The following is a 9,855-nucleotide window of genomic DNA, read 5'->3' on the forward strand; positions in this document are numbered from 1 at the left end:
GGATTGACGCGCAATTTGAAAGTACCAAAGACTAAAGCAAACAAGAAGTGAATAAGCTACTAGGGGCAACCAGAAGCAACCAACAGCAGCATCCGTGCTTTCGCATTACTCCAATGTAGATTCTGCAGTGCTCTTTAATTTTTTTACTGCTTGTTGCTAACTGCTTTTGCTCAAGCCTACGCGCACCAGCAGTAGCAGAGTTCCAACTACTCCACTGCTGTCCTGGCACCGCACTCTTCCATTCCTACGGCAACCGGCACCGTCTTCACGTACACTTACTGGTTTCCTGCTCGCGCATTTGCTGTGGTCGCTTTGTAGGATACGACTCCAGGCACATAGGTTGCCAGTTCAATTTTCGTTCATCTACGTAATTATTTCTGTTTCATTTGTTTTACTTTCATCGCTCCTCAAACGGCAAGCGACAAAGGAGTTCTAAATGAAAGCTTTACAGGCCTAGCATAAACCAGGATCATCAGCGGGCCAAATTTGACATTCAAGCGGAGGAGTGTTGTTAGTGGCTTTGCGGCTCAGCTGTTCATGAAGAAAAAGTTACAGGTGCTATACCCTTTTTATAAACCAGTATGCAATGCCAACGTGGGCTAGGAATAAACCTTCAAGGAGGCAGAGCAAAAAATGTGGCTGTGAGTATACTGCGCCGTCTGTCCCCGAGAGCCTCCGGCTTCTTGGCCTTAGTGTGACCTTGACGTGATTAAGTTTATCACCATTTTTTTTTGTGGTGTCCACCAGAAGGTATGCTGTGCTTTCTTTTGCCTAGACCTAACTCTTGTGTCCCGCACTAATTTCAGTTTTGCGCTCCCGACGGCCTGTACCATAATAAGCACTTTCTCTTCTCTCGAACCCACACGCTCACACACACTGTTGGAAATAGTCTAATCAGAGCTGCCGTCTGCGCCTGCTCGTCCCCTCCGTCCAGATACCGGACACCACAGAATGGCGACGAGGATTCGAGCATAGTTTCCCATTCAGACCCTACTTTCGTAATCATGTCGGCCGGATGATTCTCGCCGCCCCCATCGTTCCTGCCTACGACAGGCGAAGTTGCTGCACCTTGGCAACACTAGAAGCCGGCGTAACTTTCTGGAAGCGATTGGAGGCGACGGGCGATAGCCCAAGCCTCGCAAGGCAATACTCCTCAACTCCCTCGGAGTCTAACCCCATCGCATGTACCACCGTCTCGACGCAACAAGGAGCACCACAGATCCTTGGGCAAGTGTCATGTGAAATGCTGACGAAGGCCCGTTAAATGCCGCTGGCGTAACGCTGGATGCTCACTTCGCAATACAACAAACAACCTGGTGAAACGTCACCGGTTCCGACCGCACAAACTACCCGGTGAGAAGTTTCAAGCTCCCGTAAACGGTGTTCGAGAACTTTCCGCTACGCGCAGTTTCGGAACTTCACAAAAGATACAACAGCGCTTACTTTTCCAGGGATCGTCTCTCACTCTTCAACACGCAGTTGACATTGGAAAGCAGATCAATCAAGCAGAAAAGCAATTAAAGAATTCCCTGTTAGCGCTTCGGTTAACCGCGTTCCTGAAAAAACATAAGCATTCAACTCTTCGCATGGTACCTGCTAGTTTGCTACCGTTGGGTTTCCGGTTGGCAACTCGCAAAAAAAAATGCGCAAATATTGGACATTTTGGCAAGCGTATAAGTCAAAGAAAATGAAAACTGCGAAAAGAAGAGCACCATGTCAGAAAGCTGAGATAGCCAAGGCGATCGGGATCGCCTGCCGAAAGAAATTCGTGCCACAGTAATGACGGGGCAACGACATTGCCGACACTGGCGCAACAAGTCTCTCTAATGAGCGAAGAACATTACCGCAGATTCTTCGCGGATGTCTATGCGTTGTGCGTTTCCCCCCTCCGCAACTACTCAGGAGAAGAGATAAAAGTCGGATGCTTTCGAGCCAAAGGACACATGGCGAAACCACCGCCAGTGTGCTGTTCCACAACCAAATGCACGTCCTTCCTGCGGTTTCACGCCGTACGCAGTCTAGGCATAAACATCGTCGGTTCAACGTTGACTTGCCGCCCCCTCGCTCCCCGCTGATGTGCGAAAACTTATCCTGCAACTTTAGAATCAGTTTTCGCACCTCTTAAAGACGAACCTCAGGTGCGTAAAGAACTACGTGCACCACACCAGCGTCTGCCGTCCATGCGCCGGTTTCTGTAAACTACGGTGCCTACTCCCGACTGCGTGTCCGCGTAGGAATGGTGTAAGAGAAAGATAGCTAGCTGCGATTTTGCGTGGACCTACAAAGCTGTCATCTCCGGCGTATTTCTCCCGCACACCGAAGACCTCCTCCGTCAACTAGCAGGTGCGGCGTGTTTTTAAAGCGAAAGCCTTGAATTCCTCACACTGTCGTTAGCAAATGTGTCCGCGTTTCGGGTGCATGTCTTATATGGGCATATGCCAATCACCATTGAATCGATACTTAAGCAATAGCAATCGGATGATATCGGAACATGATTTAGGGCATTTTCAGTATAATTTCATGATAATTTACGACTTTAATAAAACAGTTAAAAGCAGATGTCCATAGGAACCCATGCATTTGGAGGTCATCGTAACTATCACTAACCATCACGTACTAGTTAAGAGGTGTTCAACTAACACTAACCAGACATTACCTATTACTTAGAAAGGCCTTATCATGGTTATATCACTAACCAATAGTAATGGTTAGACGTTTCGAGACGTCCATACCCGTCACATGGTGACGTCATCGGCCGTGACGTCATGACTGGCCGGGCGTTCGATCCAGGCATCCGTACGGCACCTTTCATTTGACGCTTCCTCGAACGCCGCACCACAGAGCATATATAGAAATAGACGCAGTACAGCAGACATCAGCGGCGTTTAAACTTGATTGACAGCAAAGAAAAGTAACAGTATCTGTCACAATTCTAGTTAATCACAACGATCTTGCAGTCAATGCCTAACCAGCTCGGCGGGCAAGGCTTCCGCCTTGAAACACTTTAGTGAGCCAAAGTGCCTCCTAGTATTTTTCGACTTGGCGTCTGCGTACTATCAAATTCAAATTACACCTGTGAGCCGCGACTTAGCTTTTATTACTCGTGATCAGTGGTTTCTATTCTAGGACATGCGAGGAGCATAATGAAAATTTGAAACAGGTACTTCAACGTAAGTGTTGTCACAACTGCCGCCTGCTAAACCTGATAGTGAATAGGGTCTATACCCCGATTTGCTGCTCTGGCCGAACCGTTGAGAAACCTTTTGTGCTCAAATTAACGTTTGTTTGGAATGAAAGGTCAACGCAGTTTTAATGTCGTCAAAACCGCCTTATCAGCTTTTCTCATCATTCAGATGTTCACCCAGATATGGATGCAATTGTCACAACAGATGCTTCGAAAAAGGGTTTGGGTGCTGTGCTGTACAACAGAGCAATGCTGAAGAGATGCGCATCGTTGCATTTGCATCGATAATCTTGACCGCCGAGAAACGGAGATACTCTGTGGGTGACCGAGAGGCTTTGGCTCGTCTGTCTTCCAGCGAGCATTGGCATGTCTACTTTGGAGAAGTTTGGGTTGTGCACAGACCACCCAGCTTCGACTGGCTTGTCACCTGCGAAGCTCTTACACGGTCGTCAACCCACAATATGGCTTAATATTTCTGTAACGCCCTATAGGAAGGTACACTACACGGCTGCGCTGAAACCAGTTCACGAGAGGGTGCAAGCTAAGTAGTGATGCACCCAACAGTAGACGGGTAGGAGACGCGGGACTAGTTCCCCTAAATTTTGAAACAGTGACCCCGTTCGGATTGTTTATGATTGTTTATTGCTTATGCACAACCTCTTAACACACAAATTAAACATACCTCGCCCTGAAATTCTTAAACAGTTGTCGCGCAGGACACATCATTCAAGAAGTAACCTGCTCGAACCCATTTTTGCAAGGACTAACTCTTTCAAGAACAGTTATTTTCCACGGACCATTTCTGACTGGAACTGTCTTCCTGAGGCCATTCTCCAGTCTTCCAATTTCATTAAAGCTCTAGAGTGGCATTTTTTTGAATGATACAGTGTTGTATTTTGTTGACTTGTTCATTTACTCTAATCCCGTGTTTTGATTTTTATTTTTATTTGTTGTTTTAATGCCTTGTATATCCACTCCTGCCTGGGCCAAAATATTGGCCTGCAGTATTTTGAAATAAATAAATAAATAAGAATTCCTACGGCTGGAGGCAAGGCATTGCTTCCATGCATGGGTCATTTAAAGCAGTCAGAAATAAGGCCGAAATTCATTTCTTCTAAGTGAAGGTCTCATCTGGAATGTATCTAAATTCAAGAAAATGTTGTGACGAAAAAATGCCCTAGGCACTGCCCCCAAACAATGAGCTGACTACTGAAAAGACATCTTAACCGCATTCTACTGTTCCAGTAGATGAAGCAACTTCACTCCTCCGTAAAGCAACGACATCAGACAAGCGCTGCGTCATAGAGCTAGAGAACGTCGCCCATAGACTCTCTGTAGTAAATAGTAAACACCACCTATAGACTAAAAGGTATCCGCACTCTCTGAGTGATGTCATGGCAACGATGCCTTGCAGCCAGATGACTCTTGAGAGGCATGCGTGCTTTTTTGTTTTCTGCGCGAGAATAGAAACAACAGATTTCAACACCTGAAGCTTGTTTTACTATATTATAGGCGCCACTAAGATATTACCCAGGTGTAAAACATTTTATCCGCTAAGGCCTTTCGCAGTAATTTTTGTGTATGTGCAGAGAAAAATAACGCATCTCTTGACATGTAGTGATATTTTACTTCATTAAAAGTGTTGCGGCTTTTATTTAGTTTTATCATTAGCGCCGGCGACGTTGCTGTTCCAGCTTGGGAATTAAGTTCCTGAACAAAATGTTCGTGCTGTTTCAGAACAAATGATTTACCACTAGCTCGTATGTGTCTTCACAGGTGTCAACGTTTGAGGAATCTCCCTCTGCAAGCAGTTCCAGAGTTAGCTCTATGACTAGATAGCTCGCTGATTCGGGTACCTCGAAAACTGACTTTTTTGCCACAAACTGCGACACAGTTGTGCGTACTTTGCTACAAGAATGAGACCTCCTCGTTTATTTCCTTCGCCACATGATAGGGGAGGAACGAAGAGACCGTGATAGCATCGTGATCTGTTAATGGGGCGGTCCAATATGTCGGGGACAATATAGGTCGGGGACAATATTTTGTTCTTTGACAGGGTTTCTCGGGCTACTACAGCATTCTAGTTGGTATCATGTGTTACTGCGTTCTTTCGCATACATCTCCGTGCTTAATCTAAGAAGCTCATTGTTCTTTTATATTTCCAGCCGCAACTTTGACTTTCATAAGTCTGCCTGAAGGAAACGCGGTATTGGGAACCAGCCAGATGTCTGTTTGCCGTAGCGTTTCTAAGCTGTCCAGAACTTTCATATGACTCTGCTGGGATGACGTCGCCGTCTGCTATATGTTGCTCCCCGACCTGACAAGACGTTTTCCTGATATAGCAGCCGTCACAAAACTTAATGTGGATTCCTAAATGTCTAAGAATGTGAAGCCGAGATAGAAGAATGTTTCACTGAACATTTCGTATCTTCAGCGTATATGACATCCAATTCTCCCAATACAGATTTCAACCATCAAAGCACGTATTCCCCAACTGCTATCACTGCGTCAACACTGCGCGTCTGCGAGTGTTGTGAAGTCGCTGTCAGAAAAGAACGCGCAACCAGATCATCTGGGCATTATGCATTCAACGAGCGTCTCCAATGACGTCTCCGAGCCCTGTGCACAGAACGCGAGGCTCCAACGGCGTTTCTTAGTTCTATCTTCAATAGAAAGTGGTTTTAAGCCAGTTGGTGGGTATCGTAAGGAACACAACTGCTGAAATAATAGGGCGCGCGTCTCGAGCAATGGTTTTCAAGTTCGGTACAATGCGGTACGTGGAGACAATGATCACTCATTGTCGCTGTCCATTTAGGCATCCACAATCTCAGCACGCGCTCGGCAGAGGCAGGGTAAGGTAGTGGGTAAACTCGCGTGGACACTGCCCCCTAAATTTTATCATTCGGTTATTTACGTCACTGCTAGAACCACTGCTCGTAGAAACAACCTATGGGCAGACTCTCAGGACGACTCCCGGCCTCAGATTCCACGTCGCCTGGGCTAAATAAGGACTTCACAATAAAACTTAAGCAGGCATTTTAAAGACGCGCTTCAACTCTCTCGAAGCCTTGGTGGTGAAAACATTGCAAGCAACAGAATAAATTAACGGTAGCAAGAACAACGGCGTTTGTTTAGCTTCAGTTAAATCCAGTGTGTAGCGATAGCTTAAGAGGCCATCGGTACTTATCGTCGCGCACGCCTTGAAGCATCGCCGCGGCGGCGTTTCGCAAGGTGCTCCTCACGTTGTTTGGGCGTTTCCGCCGCCGCTTTCCTGGCTTTACGCTAACTTTCAGCTAGCAACGCAATGTTCTCCGCATAGTTAGATGCAGCCAACCAACGATTGTAACAAGCACAACTGCTTACCTGTTCTTCCTCCGAGTTGCTCTTCCTCTGCACGCACCAAACACACAACCTGGACACGCACCAGTACGAGGCATGGCTGTCACTGCGCGCCACTCCCGCCTAGGGATTTCCCAAAATGCAACGTCTGTTTTAGGTACGCGTGGTATGCACGTAGGAGCGTCGCCTGGAGGTGGGCCTCGATACAATGACGTAGCTCTGACGTCACATCCGAGCGCTAAAGGCTTACTTAGACTGGGTGGTGTTATGGTCTACTCTGAACTGCAGTCTGCGTCTTCTTTTCATTTTCTTCGCTCTTCGGACAGGCCCATACAGGCACTGCGAAATGGCGACTGGCTAATGTAGCTTTCGCTACAAAAGGAGAGAAAGAAGGAACAGAAGACGAAAAGAAAAAGAAGAAAGATAACTCGGTAGTTGGTAGCGGCGAACGACAACGGCTAGTTGCTAGGACAGAAAGTTCGTTCGAACGTTATGACGGCGGTATACCCAAGAGTTTGACGTAGAGACGATGTCATACCAATTGACTCGAATGATAAAGATCAATGACGAGAGGCAAGGGGTACTCATACATGAAGTGATTCCCCTATGGCTTAAATAAAGCTGAAACCATAGAGTAAGGTACTATGTGCAAAAGCCATGTCTTCAAGACGAACCTAAGCGTAGTCTGGCAGATTGCTCTCGCGTAACTACAGGTTTAACCACAAGCTAAACCACAGCAAATTGTTTGTATATTGTACATTAGTTTATAGGAACGGAAATCCGCAATATCTGTCTTTGACCTTCAAGGGTGTTCAAGGTGACATTGCACATCCCACGGCTGCCTCTACGTTTAGGTTTTGTGGAAAGGAACGAGGAATATACAAGAGGTTCGGGTGGCTGTTCATGGCTCTACGGGGCTGGGCCTGGTAGGTCACTGCCGCTTGCGGGAGGGGCTAGCCTGCTACCACATTTTTATCTGTTGTAGGCCATCACTGCACCCTCTACCGTTTCAGTGGTAGACGACGGCTGTTGCGACGCGCGTCTTTCTGTACGTCTTTTTTTTTTCTTTCTTCTCTATTTTCTTTTCTGTCCGCACGAGGCAGCGGAGGTTGTTGTTGTCCAAATAACATATAGCACATACCCAGAGAGGGGGATCGGCCAAGAAATAGGTAGCAAAGAAAGTTTTTGAAGTATACTTTCATGTAAAAAAAATAACGTGATTAGAGGGGTAGAGGAAAGGCAACAAAAGGTGAAAATAATTGAACAGAGAATGAAAAGTCGTAACACACATGGGAGGTTGACACTGGAATTGTAGAATAAGTGATGTTGAAATATTTAGGAAGGCAAACGATTTGATTCCAGTAAAAACGTTTGCATGGCGGTAAAAACCGACCTGTGACTGTCCAAGGATGGTAGCGCCGAATGATAATAGCGGGCTACTTAAACTGAAGCCAATCTGTTGCAATGGCCTTTCCATCAACTGTCTTCTCAACGTAGTGAAGCGATGGCAAAGCAATGAAATGCGATCTTATGATTCCTGTTCACCGCAAAATGTGCAGACTGGAGAAAGAGCCAAACCAGACATGTGAAGAGATAAAAATTTAAATGTGGGATACACTGAACCGAACTCTAAAATTGGACGCACATACATCAATTACATAAGCCATTAAAAGCACATCTCTCCGCATTCAACACCGGGTACGACTAATTCGGCGCAACATGCCCACGGCAATATGGTTAATGTGGGGCTGCCATAAAAGGTTATCATCATAAGTGACTCCTAATTACTTTAATGATTTACCCTGAGGAATTATTTGTTGTTGATTATATTGAATACGAGGACCACGCTTTTGCTCACATTTAATGTGAGACGCAAGCCACACAGCCAATTCTCAATGGAGTTTAGGTACGTTTGCAAGCGGAGATAAGGAGGAGGAGGAGAAAAGGAGAGCGGAAAGCAGGGATGTTAACCAGAAAGCGGAGATAAAGGGATTGAATGTCGGATTCAGCCGCAAAAAACGCGATATCATCTGCATATACGTAACTGTGGAAGTAATTATTAACTGGAATTGAGCTGAGTAGCATGTTAAAAAGCACAGGTGAGAGGACTGCCCGTTGATAAACTCCACTGGCTTGCTTGTATCTGTCAGAATGGACGCCATTTAATGCACAGCAAAACTCTCGGTTTTGAAGGGATCTACAGATGTCCACGCTACTAAATAATGTGGAAACTGAAGAATAAAATGCTATATCAACACTATCATAGGCTTTGACTATATCTAGCATTATCAAGGCAGCGTGCATTTTTTGGCGCCGCGCTAAAAGAACTCGTCTCTCGAGGTCAGCATGCGCATTCTATGTGGAACACTTTTGACGGAAACCAGTTTGGCAAGTGCTGAGGATATTTTCTTTGTTCACGAAGTCCGAAGTAAGTATAAGTATGACTCTTTCAATTATTTTACAATGTTTGATGTTAATGACAGTGGAAAAGGCACTATCATTGTCCTTAAGTGAAGGAATCACTTTGGCGAGTTTCCATTCTGGGTGTATCCAAGCATGTTTGGTGGAATAATTCACTAGCTCTAATAACGCGTCAGGTGACTCCTCAAAAAGGACCTTTATCATTTTGAAGCTACGTAATCAGGACCGGGAGCAGCGACTGGTATTTTCATCACTATAGGAGAAAGCTCAAAAACTGTAATGTGAGGATCATCATTAACTGGATCCATTCGCATTACTTATATCGAGCATGAAGGAAGTGCAGACGAGAAACGCTTCTGCAGTACCTTGGTAATTGTTTCAATTGTGTCTATTGCTTCATGGGGAGTCAAAATAAGAGAATGTAGATTTTGCGATGGCGGAATCTTTTTTCCGCTGGCGTAAAAAACTGAAAATATCAGTTCAGTTGCCAGATTTAGAAAGGAAATCGAAATGCCTAACATCATACTCCTTCGCTTTTGCAACTGTACGTTTAAAAGTAGCTGCGATGAACTTATAATCATGCCCGTTTTTCGGGCACTGATTGTAGAGAAGGTCCTTCCAAGCCGCTTTTCCACATCTGTAATCCCGGGAAAAATATGAATTCCACCATACAGCTGAAGTATTCCCCTTTCGTACCAAGATCTCCGCAGACTTCTTACGGCAATCCTCAATCACCGATCATAAGTGTTTTGATTTTTGTTCGTCATCCGTGTTAGTCACTGACTCACTATTAAAGCGTAACGTTAACTGAAAGTTATGTTAATAAATGACTTCAACTGGGAAGTTGCTGGAGTTACAGGGCAATTAACATCAGACGCAATTGCTATGTGGTCACTAGAGGTGCCACAATC

This window comes from Amblyomma maculatum, chromosome 1 (assembly GCF_055883805.1).
Source record: "Amblyomma maculatum isolate TAMU_Amacu chromosome 1, ASM5588380v1, whole genome shotgun sequence".
NCBI classification, from domain to species: domain Eukaryota; kingdom Metazoa; phylum Arthropoda; class Arachnida; order Ixodida; family Ixodidae; genus Amblyomma; species Amblyomma maculatum.